The sequence below is a fragment of the Xenopus laevis genome, chromosome 3L (assembly GCF_017654675.1).
Source record: "Xenopus laevis strain J_2021 chromosome 3L, Xenopus_laevis_v10.1, whole genome shotgun sequence".
In the NCBI taxonomy this organism is placed as follows: domain Eukaryota; kingdom Metazoa; phylum Chordata; class Amphibia; order Anura; family Pipidae; genus Xenopus; species Xenopus laevis.
The window spans coordinates 62,353,528-62,372,584 of record NC_054375.1 but is presented as its reverse complement, the minus strand read 5'-3'; positions in this window follow the sequence as shown (position 1 = coordinate 62,372,584).

The following is a 19,057-nucleotide window of genomic DNA, read 5'->3' as shown; positions in this document are numbered from 1 at the left end:
GTATGCTTAAATGGAGGGTCGCATAGAGTAAAAAAAGGTGCAGGGTGTCTCCAATGCTTGTGTCCATTGTAACTAGGGTAATCATTAAAGGAATAATATAACTTTATCAATTTTTTCTTTTGCCTGTTTAAAGTTGCTTTTATCCCTGCTCAAGTTTGAATCCAAATATTGATATTTATCAAAGGATTCTGCATTCTGTTGATAGGTGGAGGCAGCAGGAAATTAATAATAATTCCTTGCAAAATGACAATGCTATATACATGAATGGGTTTAACAAAGCACCATGTTTTTGTCTACAATTTACCATGCTCCCCTATAATTTTGTCTAATGACATCCACTTTGTCACAAATAAAAATGGAGAGGCAAAATACATTTGCATTAAATTTGCCATAGTTACTTATGAGCCTAATTCTCACCCTAGATGGCACACCATGAGCTTTTCAATACACTTCAATCCCAATAGTTGGCAAAAATGGTCAAACGCAGTATAATTCTGCAAAATTCAGGGTTCAACATTCAGGGAGGTAGCTGAAGCCTCCATTACTGAGCACCAGGTAATCAACCAGAAAGGGCAGTTGGGAGTGGGAGTATGCGCTAACCAGTTAATACTGCAAAATTCAGGGTGCCTTTATTTCCACACTACATGTTTCGAGCGACAGCTCTTTTTCAAGTGTAACACAAAACACCATTCAAACCACCATTCTCCAAGGTGGTTCAAAAACAGGTACACTTCTGTACTTGGGATGCATTTGCTGCTCTTCCGTAATTAAAGGGGATATAGTACACCATCCAAGTAACAGTGCTAAACTTACATTTTTCAAGTGCAACACAAAAGACCATTCATTTAAGCAATTCACCCCACCCACCAATTAGTGATGTAAGGTCAGGTAGCCATTACTAGGAGGGGAACATTTTTTCAAGCCTAGCCACCCATTCTAGAGAAGAATGTAGTAAGTTCATGAGTAAGACTGATCTTTAGCAGGAAACAAGTTCAATGATGGTCCTTTTCACCGTGTATATCCAATCCAGAGTCCTTGGTGTGTACATAGCAAAAAAAGTCTTTATATCAGTCCAATATTACAACAGTAATAAAAAGCAAGTAGAACAGAAAAAACACTTAACCCTGGCACTACCCTTATGTAGTGTTACTATTCATATTCAAGCTATATTTTCATGAATTTTTTTTTTCATATTCTAGGTCAGCCATATTATCTAGGAAGAAAGGGGATAAATTGTTAGAAGGCAATATTACACCAAATGCATACCAGGCTCATAACACCTGTTAGAGAAAGCAATTTACATTCCAATAATCGTTCAGACCCTCTGGATTCAAGCTATTAAGTCTCTTGATCCACTTTGCTTCTTATTGTAGCAATAATTTAGTCAAATTGCCCCCCTCTTTGTGGCCTTCTGACTACTTCCAACACTTGCCACTTCACTTGTGCCTGATTATGTTTTTGTGAAGAAAAGTGGTTTGAGACTGATGTTTTCGTTTGTGTCCCGGATTTAAAGGTACGGCTGTAAGCCTTATGTTCCTTTATACTCTTTTTTACTGGTCGTGATGTCTGTCCGACATAGACCAACCCGCATGGGCATTTTAATAGATATACCACCCCAGATGTTTCACAGGTATAATGGGCCCTAAATATAAGTTTAGTACCGTTAATCGGATGGTTTACTATATCCCCTTTAATTTCAGAAGAGCAGCAAATGCAATCCAAGCATGGAAATGTACCTGTCTTTGAACAACCTTGGAGAATGGTGGTTTGAATGGTGTTTTGTGTTACACTTGAAAGAGCTGTCGCTCGAAACATCTAGGGGCACATTTAATAAGCTCGAGTGAAGGATTCGAAGTAAAAAAACTTCGAATTTCAAAGTATTTTTTTGGGTACTTCGACCATCGAATAGGCTACTACGACCTTCGACTACGACTTTGATTAGAAAGATTCAAACTAAAAATCGTTCGACTATTCGACCATTCGGTAGTCGAAGTACTGTCTCTTTAAAAAAAACTTCGACTACATACTTCGGTAGTTTAAACCTACCGAGGTACAATGTTAGCCTGTGGGGACCTTCCCCATTACTTTTCTAAGGTTTTTTTGATCGAAGGAAAATCCTTCGTTCGAATGATTTTTCCTTCGATCGTTCGATCGTAGGATTTGCAGTGAATCCTTCGAATTCGATATTTGAAGTCGAAGGATTTTACTTTGAGGGTCGAATTCAAGGGTTTATTAACCCTCGATATTCGACCCTTAGTAAATGTGCCCCGTAGTGTGCACACTGAATTTTGCAGAATTATACTGCGTTTGACCATTTCTGACAACTATTGGGATCGAACTATATAGCTTCACTGGATGGAAGCAGTGAGAATTGATCAAAACATTGAGAGTGAATCCATATCCTGGTTTGGTGAATTCTTTCAATACACTGTTACCTCCACCACTTCTGTAGCTCTTCACATTGTTTTTGCCCAGTGCTCATTGCTGTCCCTTCATTACTACTACTATTACTATAACAAATGGCTTGTAATTTATTAAAAATCCGAATACAAAAAGTACAAAAGAAAATAGCTGGCAAATAAATCCAAAACTCCCACATGAACATTTTTAAATCCAAAAACTTCTAAAACCATGAATGAAAGGCTGATCATTGCAAGAAAAGAAAGGGAACTTCCGTTGACTTCTAAATGACCTTGACAGCTATTACTTGCTTTTGTATTCGTAGATTTTATGGTTTTCCACATGATAATTTATGAAAAAATTGTGCATTAAGTAATTATATGAAAAATGTTTTCATTTGCACTAAAAAGTACAATTTAGAGAAATGTACATTCAAGAAACGTTCATAAATTGGCCCCTTAGTGTTTGACTAAACCAAATCCTTAAAGTTTGTTACAAATAAAAGCAACAGATATTTGTTCCTATATTATACTTTTTATTATTTGTTTGAATGTAAATATGCAGATTAGGGTTCAAATTAGTTATTCAGTTTAGTTATTCCTGGTAATGCCCTAATAGGTGAAGAAACAAGATTATTGTTGGAATTAAGTCTATTGTTCCTTAGAATTGTCCATATTGTGCAAACAACACATTCTGATTCATGCAATTAAACTTCTATAATAACCTTGAATACATATACACTTTTTTTGTCATTGACTATAAAGAAATGTTATACTGTCAAGCCACTTATCTGTCATCCTTAAATGGTACCTGTGGGGTTGCTCACGTTACCTTAATGTCCTTGAAGCAATGATGAAGCAATCATAAAATGTCACATTTCAAGCTCACAAGTGAAATTCATCCTCATGTGCCCAACATAAATAACCTGCTTCATTTTTCAAACTAATAATGTTACTGAGTTCCGAACAGTTAAAATACATTGCCTAAAACTACATAACATTGATCACTACACAAGGACTTCTTCAATAAAAGAAAATTCTGCTCTAATTTTCCAATTTTCCTTTTTTTGTACAATACAACTAAAGCAAAGTGAGTTTAACCATACTGTACATATTGGTAAATACATTTGTCAACAATATGATTAAAACATTGTTACCTAAGAGGTATTTAATAAAACTCACCTAACTTACAGCCACAAATTTAACTTATTAAATAATCATCTCGAAAAAGTCGGTGTGGAAAAATTCTAGTCAAAAACAAACGAAAGTTCGAATCGTGCGACTTTTTGGAACTTGACGCATGAATCACTCGATTTTTTGAGTTGTCACCCAAAAAATTTTTTGGATTATTATACAAAATCCAGCACAGATCACAACCTCTTCAAATTGTAAAAGGGACATCTACCGTTGACTTCTACATGCCCTTGACAGGTTTTAGATGGAGTATTTTCAGATTCGGATTTTTATCTTTAGATTTGGAGTATAATAAATCTCTAAAAAATATTGTTATTTTCCCCTTTAAAAATTAGACCAAAAAAATAGAGGTTTAATAAGTAGGCTCCATAGTGTCGGTGTAATGAATGCTGACACTGATTGATTGGTTTAGTTTCCAAAAGGTGAAACTTCTTCCATAATTGGAAATCCCTGGCCTGATTTAGATTTTTCAAGGAAAACTATCAAGGAGAAAAAAATAAGTCCTACGTTGTCTTATAGGTCACATGTATGATAACTGTTACAAAAACATAGATTCATTTTTCCACACTTGACAATTATAGGCCAGAAATAGAAGCACTCATGTGCTCTCTCTTTATCACTATCTCCCTCCCTCTCGCTCTATCCTTCAGAATCTCTCCCACTCTCTCTTATCCCCTCTAACATATGCACACTCTTTCTTTCACCCTCTTTCTTACATTGCCTTCAGATTTTCAGGGTAATGATGTCTAAAAATTGTACAGTGTATTTTTCTTCAATGATTTTCATGTAGCAAAGCGTTAGTTATAGAGTTGTAGAGTGTACAGATAATGTGTGACCCCAATACAGATCTATATTTCACAACTTTGAGCCTCAAAGGCATTAAAAGATAAATTACCTATCCATATCCTAAATGACCTACATCTACAATGGTTCTTTTAAAACTCTGTTGTACGTAATAGTATATTAGCCATCTGAGGCACTAGAGCACAAAGACAAAGAAAAAATCTTTATAATTTTAAAAGGCTTTAAACACCTGGAAGCAAAAAATGCCTTAATATGTTAGGCATCCCACAGTGAATCCAATCCAAGTTCCTAGGGCCAGTACTGATTTTAGTGATTCCTTAAATTGATAGGAAATAATAATAGTGCACCTATGATTCCTTTCTCCACCCACCTTTAATTTGACAGAGTTAGTCAACCCTTTACAAACATTGTTGACTGGTGGAGTGATGTACTGTTAGATTTCCCTCTGCATTTCAGAGAATCTGTACACTGCCCCCCATGGTAAGCAGAGGAACTTCCAAGCCCCAGAATACTTAATTCATAAAACAAGGTGAGGGAGGGGTTAAATTATTCAGCCAGTTAAGTGCTTTGTCTACTAAACACATTAGATTAGATTAGATAACTCACCCTAATATACTGTGTTTTAGTAATCAAATAAGTTGAATTTTAGAGGTATTTTTCGAAACCACAACTCAACTTTATTGGAGTTATGTAATAAAATGACCAATCTTATTGGTTGCTATGGGTTACTGCTCCTGGGCAAACTAAGTGCCTTTTACTGCATATGCGAGTTATTCTCTAAAATCACGAATGTCATGAAAGTTATTAAACGTTCTGAATAAAAATGTAGGGATGAAAATAGCTGGCGAAAAAGTTTGTAAACTCCAAATTTTTCATGAACGAATGAAAAATGCATAAGACAATTATGTTTTGATCTCCAAAAACCTCTAAAACCATGAATGAAAGACTGACCTTTGCAAGAAAGAAAAGGACTTCCATTGACTTCTACATGACCTCCACAGATTTCACTTGCCTTACTTTTGTATTCGTAGATTTTATGGTTTTTGCTCTTATTAAATTACAAAAAAAAATCATGGATTAAGTAATTGTACGAAAAATGTGTTCTTTTGTGCTAAAACGAAGCACAGAAAGAAATTAATGTTTTACAAACTTTCATAAATCGGATCAAAGTGTCCAAAAACTTCCAATATCTCATAAACCTTTGTGAATCAAAGATTTTACATCCCTAGAAGAATTTAAGAAATGTAAAACTACATTGTTAATTTTAATTTTAATTTTGTCAAACACTGTGATTAGCACAAGGAGGCAGAAGAGATGAGCCAAGCAAGTTTAGCACGATTGTTGAGCATACTCCCTTTTTTTCCAAATTTCCCTAATATGCCATAATGCCATGTCCAATTATCAGAGAAGAATTTTCCCATCAAACAACCTCCTATGAAGAGCTTTCTTGTACTACTGTGGGGTTCCAAGTGATTACATTTATTATTTATCCCAGATCATTTATTGTTTCTCTTTATGACTTCTCTTGAAAGTATAGATTTCTCATTATTTATATAGCTCCAGGAAACACAGGAAAAAAGGATGCATATGCTCTGTAGAGTTTATAATTAGTGATGAGCGAATTTGCCCCATTTCGATTCGCGAAAATGTGTCTGTTTTTGGATGCCGGTGCACATTCGCTGGCGAAAATGCACCGGCGTCAAAAAAAAACGGACATTTTTTTTTGATTCGCCCATAACTATTTATAATCTAAGTGAGTTAGTAAATTAGAGACACAAACAAAAGGGAATTCTGCATAAATATTTACAGATGATACCAGTGTGGTGCTAGAACACATAATTCATCTTCAGTTTTAAAGAGGCTGAAGTTAAATAACTTCAACCTTGTGCACAACTTTGAAAGCCTGAATCATTATTGTTATAAAGAATGTGAAACTTAAGGCTGCTTCAGTAAGCTCAGTATATACAGTACATTTCTGTCTCATATTGTGTTTAGGCTTTAGTGCATATATACAGTATATATATACTGTTGTACAGTTTTTTCTAATACAGAATATATTGCACATCATATGTAATACATAATGAAATACCCTTAAAACATATTACAGTAAAATATGCACTTTAACTACTTACTGTATTAACCTTTATATTTAAATAGACATTTTGTTGCTCTATTCATTTATATGGTTAATATTATGCATGATTTCTGCCAATTGGTAATAATATACACCACAATTCCACATGGGAATCTACAGTAAAAATATACTTTGTAGTGCTATTTTAGTAAAAGACCCTGGCAATAATGTATTCCGTTCTTACAAGTGCCTTTCCATGACCTTGCTGAGGGCATCTGTGATCTTAACGTCAACATAGGTAAAGGCTCTAGTGTATGTCCCATAAAATGGGGATTTTCAGAACTTCTGAAGGGCAAACTACCTTTGAGAAAACAATGCTGATCTTTAGAGAAAGTAATATCTACCATTTATGAATTGTATAGACATCCAGTTCACACACAACCTCACTATACAGTGCAAATAACAAATAACTGACAAAGAGGAACCTTTTAAAAAAGAAATGTAATGCTAAAGTCAAGACACTTTTTAAGAATAAGAATTCTATGGAGACCTTTTCTGTTGCTTTTATAAGATCGTCCTCTTCTAATACATTTGTTTGATAAGAGTATTTAAAGAGCAACATCATATAACTTCTGTGATTAGCTGTACTGAGTGGATTACCACTATTCAGGAAAAGTCATTAATTCAGAGAGTACTTTATCTCAAGATAAGTTAATGGCCTAGTGGCAATATTTACAGGAGATGTGTATTATTACAACCGCATGCTGTGATTCCTGCTGTCTATACTAATCTATTTAGAAAAGAACAATTATATTACAACACAGCCAAACAGCAACAGAAATAGTTCAGGTTTGCTGTTGTAAAGAACAACCCTTTATCTCTGTTATTGTTTACAGGACATGTAGAGATTCACTTCAGTACATCTGGTGGGCTGCAGCACTGGAAATATTTGTTGATTTTCAATTTGCTGCTACACTGAAAAGAGTATCTGTTGATCTTTCAGGAAATGCCAGACATGCCATCTTCTTGTTTACAGATGAATGCATCCTTGTCTTCAGTTTTATAATGTTTATTTTGCAGAATCTTTGAAGGAAAAGGATTTATTTAGGTGTTATTATTATTATTTTTGCTGAATGGAATAAATCATATGCAGATGGTATTATCCTTTAATAAGCACTAAAGTAAGCTATACAGTATTATAAACTAAAAAAAATAAAACCAAGCTTATCTTGTATGGCATTAGTATAACCTTGACATTTTGTGTCATTGTTTAGCAGATGCAATATCAATGGGAAAATGACTTGTTATAGTTATATTAATACAAAAGGATGGAACTAGAATTTCTGCACTCTGGGGCAAAGAGTGAAATAATACGTTCAGCTCTACCCTCAGCCTTAAGTAGACAAACATAAGATGGTTTTATAAGGACATAAAAAGGAAAACAATTCAAGTCTCGTCTTGTTGTAAGATTTCCATTTCTGTGTCCTCATCTAGTGGCATCTAGAGAGGGCTTACTAAATAAGCAATGAAGCCTAAAGGAATTTCTCATAATATACCAAGCAGACGGTAACATCTTGCTACCATCATATAAAAAAGGAAATATCTAATTTAACCAAGGAAAAATGTAATTATGTTCCTATATTTATGTTAACATTACCTGGTATTACTGGCATTAATTAATAGCTTTTTGGTGTTTCCAGAATATTGAAGTGCTGTTGTTGAAGACAGAAGCATCTGCTTCAAAGCTAGAAGAAGATTAATTATCTTACTGGGACATCTATTAATCAGACTCATTATAATGGATAGAGCTACTGTACTAATAGAAGCTGAGCAGCTGGGATTTGCTACTGGCAAAAATAAATAAACAAGTAAAACACGTATTTCTGCTTTCACTGCTACTGTCAATACAGTCCCAACATATCAAAAGCACTGTTTGTCACTAGGTGATTAAGACATTTTTAATGAAAATGTGTTCCAGGTTGTAGAACATATGTTGTGAAATTGATGTTGCTGATAAATTGTACCCCCAGTGGCAATATTTACAGCTCATACAGTCTATCCACCCAACATAATTGCACACATGAGGTCAAACTTATGTAAAGGAGGTTATTTCAGGTTTTGTGAATACTCTACAAACAATAAAACATTTCAGTTAAAGATAAATGCAAAGCTTAGAATTGTTCAATTTAGCAATATAAATAACTAATACAGCTTTGGGATGGATTACCTGCAGAAAGTTGTGATGTATGTGCCGCCTTCCAAAATATCCTTTTTAACAAACAAGTCCTTTTTTGAAAGATTTTCAGTTTCTTTGTATAGAAGAGAGAACCTTGTAATTACTACAGGTATGGGATCTGTTATCCAGAAAGCCATTATCCCGAAAGCTCCAAATTACAGGAATGCTGTCTCCCATTGACTCCATTTTATCCAAATAATCCAAATTTTTAAAAATGATTTCCTTTCTGTAATAATAAAACAGTACCTTGTACTTGATCCAAACTAACATCTAAGTAATCTTTATTAGAAGCAAAACTAGCCTGTTGGGTTTATTAAATGTTTATTTAAGTTTAGTAGATGCAAGGAATGAAGATCCAAATTATGGAAAGATCCCTTATTCAGAAAACCCCAGGTCCTAAGCATTCTGGATAACAGGTCTCATGACTGTATTAGCTAAGCTAGCATAAATCCATGTTGATGGCAAAACAATGCAGTTGAGTTTTTTTATGTTTAAATGTCTTTACATACATTTTGACATGGTAGCACCAAATGTCCCGAGCATTCTGCATAATAAGTGCAATACGTGTAACACTAAAGGGCATATTTATAAAGGGTCGAATTTCAAATAGAAAAAACTTTGAAATTTGAATTCAAAAAGACCAACCGAAATTAATTCAAAGTTTTTTTTGGTCGAATAGGTCCATTTTCGATCAAATAGGTCCGTATTTGGCTGAATTAGAATCATACGAATCGAAGGAATAGCGCATTTGATCGAATTCGATTTGAAGTTTTTCCCAAAAAAAACCTTAGATTTTTCACCAGTCACAAGTTTCACAAGTCCACCAATTGACTCCAAATAGGTTCTAGGAGGTCCCCCATACAGCAATTCGTCAGGTTTTAGATGATGAATGGTTGAAGTCGAATTTTTAAAGAGACATTACATGATACATTTCGATATTCAATTTTTTTTCAAATTCAAATCGGATTTGGACTATTCCCTAGTCGAAGTACACAAAAATTAGCTCGAAATTCACCCTTGACCTTTGATAAATCTGCCCCTAACTGAAATCAACATGCACAAATGTCTATTGATTATGTAAGAAGTAAGGAAGAACTTATTTTTTGTCAGATACAGATTAGCAACAAAATTCACATTTTCATGGAAATCATTTTCACGAATCTGTAGAGTGTTTAGTTTTGCCAGAAAAAAAATTGTGCAAAAAAAAAAAAACCATGAGAAAAATAATCCATTGACTTCAATGCATTTGGCTTGAAATAAAAATGAATTAAACTAATTAAAAGCATTTTCTGCCTTAAGTTCATTGTTTCATGAATTTTTTCCACTTTTTGGGCAAAGCAAAACAGGGCAGTTTCACTCATCACTAATAGGGGATCTATTTGAATAAGTAAAATGGGTATACTGTACAGCAGTTTTCTGTGGCAGACAACAGCAGATTTTAGCTTACAGGTCGCAGTCCACTAGAGGGTGCCATACAGTTTGCTTGCTATCTATCTTAATAGTATGTGAACTTGTTTAAGTAAGGAATTAGTTGAACCAAACAAGCCTTTTGTCTGTATTAGAAAATCATTTAATTTGTTTACTTCTTTGAAATACAAATAGTGGCTCCTAATATATTAATATATAATATGTGTTCCTATTCTATAAAAGAAAACACAATTAGTAGTTAAAGAAACACAAAAACAATAGAGTACATCTGTTGCTGACCGACTCTATTGTTTACAAAAGAGATTTTATAGGACTTGGAAAAAGCTTGTAAAAGCAATATTTATTATTTAACATGGAAATTTGTGAATGGGAAACAAAACAAAATTCTTCGGGACAGTGCAATATTTATTTGTTGTTTAAAAGTGATTATGCTGCTGGGAGGCCACTTTACAGACCCCCTAGTCATAGCATGGCAATACATGGAGTGTGTTTAGAACAAAAACTGTGCCATACCCTACTGACATTTGAATTTAGACTTGTGTGGGCTCAGTGTGTGATCAAAGCTTTGGCCTGGGGAAAAACTGCTGGACCACACCAATATGCACCTGAGGAAGGGGTTTACCCCGAAAACTTGTGTAACTTTTCCACGGGAATAAAATGTTTTAAAGGCAAAGCCTGAGGATGGTGTACTTCATATCCCATTATTCAAGGTAAGGAATTTGGTTGATTTGGAGGCAGCTTGGGAGTGGATGCACCCAGAAAGAAGTAAGTGGTGTGCTGAAGAAAAATTGTATTGGACCAGACCAATATGGCACGCAACTTGAATTTCCAAAATAGGCTAAGGTTTGTCGATTTAGTGTCTCTGTTTGTGGATAAGGAGCTTTAGACTAATTCGCTATGGATTCACTCTATTACATGAGAGAGCCTCTTCTAGAAAGTGTCCTCTAATGTCAGTGCACTAGAGTGTAAGTGCCTTTAGTGATATAAGATCTATGATAATAAAGAACTTTGTTATAGGAGGCAGTCTATTAACAGGCTTATGCCTCACCAGTAGTAATCATTAGATGTACTGAGCTTCAGGATGCAGATTACTAATGGGGGCCAAGTGCAAAGTACAACAAATATGTTCACTTTTCCAGGTTTTCCTACAAATCAAAAGTCTTTCTCAGATTTTCAGCTTTGGCACAAGCTATGGTAGCATATAGGTAGTAATGTTATCCTGGGAGTTGTGCATGGGCATATATATTCATGCTGTTTAACTGATCATGCTTTTGTGGGTACAACGAAAAAAACGCATTCTGGTGCCATGTCACCTGGTCTATTGCAGGTGTAAAGAGCTCCCAAGGTGCTGTTTCGATCACCTCCATCAACATGATAGGCTCAATGGCTGCATTAGCATAAGCCGGAAAAAACTTGGCATAATTGATTTTTGTAACTGAACATAAGCATTTATTTACCTTGTAAGTCAGTAATTCCCAATTGTCCCGGAAATATATGCAGGTTCATTATGCAAAGCTGTAGCTCACATACTTGGATAGGTACCACGCGTATACAAAAAAGTGATGAGGAACATTTTAATTCAGAGTGTCCAAATTGTAACAGTACAAGGGAACATGTTTTTAAACTTAATGAGGCTACTAGACTGGTGTGTCACTAGAAATATTTCTTTATTGAACTCTATTTCAGTTTGCTCTATCACGCTATCAAACTATATAAGTCTGAAAATGTCCCTAAATTTTTTCCCAACAGTGCAGAGTAAGCGCAGCAGAGCTTGTGGGCGCCATCTCCCGGATCTTTGGATTTCTTCAGGTCTTCTTAGGCAATTTCCAGTCAGAAGTCAGTCAGAAGACTGCTCCAACTGCGCATGCGACAGTACAGTGCTCTATTACAGATGAAAACTCACAATCTGGACGATGGCGCCCACAAGCTCTACTGCTCTAACTCTACACTGTTAGGTGGGAAACATTTTAGGGACATTTTCAGACCTATTGAACTATGCGAGGGGAATCAGAGAGGGAGGACTATCTTGCTTAGTAGGTAAGGGCTTTTCTTAATTCTGGGGTCGAGTTCTCCTTTAAAAGCAAATCCATTAATATTTTACTCCACACTCCAGATCCATCCCAACATCTGCTATGCCCAGTTACATTCCTGATACTCTACAAACTTACCAGCCTATAGTCTTGTAGTATTCCACTGATACCTGAAAGCTTTAAGTGGATGATAAGCCACAGTTACTCATTACTTGTTTAAGTGCATGCCTTTTCCCTATACAGTGTGCAAACCACTGTGTAATCATAAAAAATATTCTTGTTATTGTTGTAATTGTAACTGTGGTGCCCTTTAACACAAAGTATTTGTACAATGGTTACTTATTCATTACTTTACATTTCCAAACCTGAGTCATTACTACAGTCACTTGGCTCCTTTTCATAAATCCCATTATTTCTTGATTCACTGCTTCTGGAACTCTTTTCGTTTAATCATACTTTGATTCATTCTGCTAATCCCCCTCTCAGCCATTAATGTTGCCCTTTTCTCACTGTGATTTTTTTTCTCTTGCACCATATATGTTGGTATACAATATACACACACATATTGTATTTAATAAAGTATTATTCAGTATGACAAGAGTAAGGAATGTAATAATCATTAACAATTTTCCAAGCTCTAAATTCCAATTTGCATTAGATGGTATTATAATGTAATTCATGTCATAAGAATATTTCCATGTTGTAATTTGTCAGTAAGAGAATAACGCGGATCAAGAAGGTTTTAAACATCTCACTTTTTCTAATTGCTTTGTGTTGTCTTTATACTTCAAGCCATCAGCATTCTGATCTGTCTCCCTGAGGAAACCCAGTGAGAACACATTAAGCAGTGGGAGAGAACTAAGTGTACTTGAGTGGGAGTAAATATACTGGCAATCATTGTCCATAGTATTATTCTATCATTTTCTTTTACTTATGTTGATAATTGTATCATTAAAATAACTCAAATGAGAACCTGTAACAAGAAATTGAAATACAAATCATATACATTTTCAAAGAAATGTCATTTGATTTCTTTATTCACATGCTACAGTCCTGTATTGGATCATCGCTATTGCTCACAGTGCTTTTCCCGCAGCACATACAACATTTCAACTGCGGGGGTACTAAATCTAATGCATCAAGTCTATAGCAACAATTGCAAAAGCTGTCTTTGTAATGTATTTCTTTTTGCAAGCAAAACATTTATCAGCACAATTATAGCCTTTGGTGATATAATGGACAAGCAGGAAATGTATTAATAATGAGGTGCTGTACAGTTTCTCAGTATTCAGGTTCTCTGAATATACACTTCAGAAACTGAAAGACTTGGGGGAAGAAATCAGTCTTTTTTATGTTGGGCTGTCTATTTGTGGAATGATTAATGAACAATTTTAGGTTGAAAAAAATATGTATATATCTATATATATATTTATATATATAGATATAAATATTTATATCTATATATATATAAATATACGTTTATCTCACATAAATGAGCTACTACATATTTTCCTCCTCTCCATTACCCAAAAATTTAAAATATTGCAACTCAATAAAAAAAGTCTGTTAGGTTCTAAGTGTACTGTAGCAAAGCTTTATAAAAGACATGATTTATTTTATATAAGATGTTCCAGATGTGGTAAAATTCATTCTTATATTAACCAAGAAAAACTTTTTTTCTGCAAAAGGCAAAAGCAAAAAGAATGTCTAAAGTTTCTGGAAATTCCCCTTTAATCCGACCCAAAAACTCGTTCTCCTCGAGTATAATATTCAACCAGTAAAAGCCCAACAGACTGTAGAGGTCAGCGCTGAAAAGCTAGGGGAAATAGAATGTAGCAAATAACCACCAGCGTTCTGGTTCTGTCAGTCTTATACTGACCAAATGACTTCCAAGAGGACTTTCTGCATTACCCTTTATTTATTTTCAATGACTTTTACTCAAAGGAGTGCTACTCTACAGAGTGCAGAACCAGGTTATGCTGTTATAAAAACTAATACAATTTCAAAGAAAATGTATCAATCACTTTTTTTTGTATTAATTTAATATATAGATAATATAGGTATTGGTCCCCATAATAGTCGATGGAAAGGATAGTCTAAGGTTACTAAGCTTTGGACAAACATTTCCAAACATTGGACCAAGACATGGAAAGCGAATTGCACTAAAGTTTTATAGACTGAGGTCAAAATCTTGGGTGATCAATTCCAAGTCAGTTACACACAACCAGTTTGTTCTAATTGGTTCACCTTTCTAGTAAACAGCAAGTCAGTTTGTAAAATAATTTATAATAGACAAAATAATCTACATTGCTGTAAATTGTGACATCTTTTGCAGCAGCTTTATTAGTTTCATGATGAATGGCAAACTGTTTCCTTTATTTTAGGTATAGTCTGACTCTAGGCAATGATCTATACATAGGCAAAACTGTGTTTGCAACTCCATTTATAATACATGCTGAATCTTTCTAGGCAGCGGCTTTCTGTAACTGAGTGCTATTACTATGTTTGGCAGTAAATATTATTCTTGAGTTTGGTAGCTCTGTTTTGATTAAATGCAATTGATTTAATGTTCGACCAAATTGTTTCTAACGGTTGCCTAGTTGGATAATCTTAATTTACCTTCTGCATGTTGATCCTCACCTATTAGAATGTAGCTAATGAGTTATTCAAACAGTTAATCAATACACATTTGTATGTCTAGATTGTTAATTTATTTCCTTTAAAAAATGCCTTATTAAGCACAATTTAAATGTTCCTAATTGTTCCAATTTTATGTGCACATGCTGCTGTAAAGTTTAGCAGATGGTTGCTTTTGTATTACATACAGAATCATCTTTAAGAATAATTAAAAAAAACAGATTTGCTATTTTCCATGCTTCACAATGTTTCTCTCTAAATTTTCGAGGACCAAATACTTTTAATATTTTTAATTTCCCATTTTTCCCATCATAACAGGTATCTACATTTGTGTTCATTGATTGACCAGCTTTTTAAAAGGTCACGCAACTGGATAGTTTAAACATTAAGCCACTTTGAAGCAGTGTGTTCAATCTCCTTTTCTGCTGCACTGAAATAGCGCTGGACCAAAAATGATATACTGCATTGTGGAATGCTATATCTAAGCATTCCAATTACTCTGGTTACAGCAATTTCTGTGAAAGTATATTTTACTCACTGGCTTTTTAAATGGGATCTGTGTTCAATTTCCCTCCCTTACCTACTCTTGCAAGTTGGAGATCAGTGAGAACTAATATAAAAACTAAATGGAGGCTAGTCTGCATCTATAAATGTGTGCTATCAGGGCCGTCAGTTAATGCAATGATAACAATGAAGAGTCTACAAAACCAGATAGCGACATCAAAAGATTTAACATGGCTCTAAATTAGGTGGGTAAGCCTTTTAATAATAGGTATCATATTTAGGAAATACCTCTTTGCATTGACATAATGTAAAGTTTATTTGAAATCTATATGCAAGATTTTTCCATTTTGTTTTCTAGCTATACAGCTAAGGGCATTAGGCAGCCTAGAGCCATTTTGTTTTTAACAAAATCAATGGCAGTACTGCAAAGTACTGCATTATTAGTCATACTGACTCATTCCTTACAGTTATAGGAACATGTAAGTCTCACTTTAAGTGCTGTGGTGTGCTACCCTTGTACCCAACATTTGTGTAAATAAAACCTAATTTTCTTTACATTATCTATTGGTATGAACTGTGAGTGCCTGCTACATCTATTCGGTATTGATTTACCTTCTTAGGTCGTAGGTATGGGGCATATGCACTGAGGATTGATAAAGTCTAAAGATAATATAAAGATTGATGAGTTGAATCCACTCGAAAAGTTGTTGCAATGATTGTGTTGCTATAAAGAAAAGAAAAGACATATTAAACATGCTAAGATCCTGTGGGAACACCCAGACCACACATTTATACTGTAGCTTTGAAGCCTTATTTTTTTGCAGTGATGGTTTGCCCTTAAGAAAATTTGACCACGGGATTTGATATCAATTTTTCCATACAAAAGAGTTTTTCATGGGAGATCAAGCAATGGACATAGTGATAAAATATATCCTTAGGAATAAAGAAATCACTTTTTATTGTCTAACTCTTTAGACAAAAATGAATAGATGATGTTACTACCTACTACTCTAGTATTAGCAAAGTAATGAAATGTTGACCTGGCACGTGTTGCTGAAGATTGTATAAACAATCTATGAAGGAAATCACCTCCTTGACTCACCATTTTCCATAGCTATTAAAATAAAAACACATTACAAAAGCCCACGCAGAGGGAAATGTTAAATTAAAACACTGTAGTAATGGTGGATATTTGTTTTACATTTTAAAGACAGACTTTCAGGAAAGCCTTTGTTTATTACTGAATATAAAGTTCCTCATCTTAAATGGAGCATGATGCAAGACCAAATAATTCTATAGAAGACATGGGTCACCTGGTGCTGAATCTGGTTGTAGAATCTAACAAAGCAGGAAACATATCACCACTATTTGACTCCTTTTGTAAACGACTCCCTTATGTGTTACAGAACAAATAAGCCTAGTTTTGGTAGAAACTTAGAAAAGAATGTCTGGGTCCCTAAAATATAGTAAGCAAAAACATATTTTTAGATGGTTTACCAAGGTACCGAGAATGCTCAAAATGTCACTGTGATGTATCACTTCTTGAGCATAATAAACAAAACATGGCATATCTATGACTTATGTTTACTAGTATCTGTTATGTTTGACTATTAGCAAGCTTAGAAGGCTATTCTCATTACCTAGTCTTGTTAGATGCCCTCCTAGAAGAGATAAGTAGGATTATGCAGAACATGTCTGTAGACATTTATAAGATCAAGAAAGATCTTACTAAATCAGAAATGCCATATTATAATTTAATCTCTCCATATTCCCATTACTCATATAAAATGGTAAATACAAAATAGTTTAGGGATGCTTTAAACTGGCATGAAATTATTCACAAGTACAGCATAAATTAAATACAGATATAGTTCACCTCTGATTACAAGCTTTTCTAAACCAGAATTGCACTACTTGGACTGCAAGAACCATGTTTTGATTAGACAGGAGAAATCTCAGCATGCTTTTATCCCAAGACAATTACACTATCCTAAAGAGAGCTAAGTTTCCATAGCAACCAGACTTTATGGGCTATAGAGAACTGCAAATATTTGCTTCCCTTTCCTTTCTTTCTCATTATATACAAATATTTAACAAACACACACTCCTGTATTCCAATGAGACATGTTAGTCTGTTATGGAAAAATATGATATAGATAGTGTTAGTGACAGCACTTGACCATACTACCATTTCTCCAGCTACCCTGAAATGAAAAAGGGTGTCCCTATAGGAGCTGTTTGTGTTCATTAGCATGAAGGTTTTGCTAGGACCTCATCTTACCTTTGGATCAAATTTACAACAGAACAACTGTACCTCCCACCGATGGTGACCCTGCAACTGGTGGGTGAATTGAACATATACATTTTAATAAATAGCAGCAGTCTGGGTAAATTAGGGCTCTGGTGGGTGTTTGAGGGGTAATTAAACATAAACATTTTAATAAATAAAAGCTGTCTGGGTAAATTAGTGTTCTTTATTGCTTTACTTTAAATGAGTTGTACCCCATAAATAAGACTTTGCACAATGAAAAGACATAATTTGGAACAACTTTCCAGTTATATTTTGAGCGGTTCAACACCATCAAGTTTAATCACTGACAATGAACAAACATTGCATTAAATGTTTTGTACTATAAGTTAATTGGGGGATTACCAATTTGGAAACATGGGATTTAGACACTCGCCTGGGGCAGGGACTAAATTGAAAAAAAGAACAATTTCTTGAAAACTCTGCATAAAATGGAAATATTTAAAAAAGCATAACAATTAGGATAATTAGAATAATCCTACAATGGTAAATACTCTAGTATAAGACATGTCACATGAGAAGTTGTCAATATCTATTCTCTAGTCACTAGTGTAGGGAAGGGATACTCTCTATCATGGAGGATGGATTATACTATGAAGCTTGAGACAGGAGTACACTTAGGTAGGGAAATCATTAAGTGGAAATTAGGGAGGACTGAATGAAGACTACCTACAGTCACGGCTACACCCTACTACAGCTTGCTGTAGGAGCTGTCCAGTCCTTCGCCAACTAGTGCTCCAGGTAATCACCCACCAGTGTAGGGACTCCATTAAATATGCCACAGGCAATGGATATTTTCATTTGAGATACCACTGTGAAAGCCAGTAGGAGAGGGCTGAACATTTGAGGGGTTATTTACTAAAACTCATTTTTTCCTCATATTTTACGAGAAACAAACTCGACCTAACTCCATCCACGAATTCGGCTGATTTAATAATAATAATTAAAATCAAAAAAATCTGACCGAAAAAAAAAAATTGACAATCAGATTTTTTCCCGAAAATATTCCAGCTAAAATCTGTAGAATTCATGTAAATCAATGGCAGAGTTCCATTAAACAAGTGCTTTCACAAAATTGAGTGGGGGGTGGCAACCTAGTCCCTTACTTCCCTGCTTCCCTAGGCTGTGCCCCGTGTCATCAGGTTACTTTATTGAGGTTCTAAAAGCACTAGGCAAACTAATGTGGGAAATTAAAGGGGATCTCCACCAAAAAAATGTTTTCTCCTTCTAGTTTGTTAATCAGCTGCCTTTGCTACACTGTTTTATAATTCAGAACTAGCACTGCAGATAATATCAACAGTCAGAGGCTGCTTTCAGTAGCAATTACATTTACAAATAACACTATGACTGTTGATATACATATAGTATGCTGGACAGTTGATTCTAATGTACCTTTGTTATGCAGTTTTCCCTTCTTAATGTTTATGATAAGTACAGGTATGG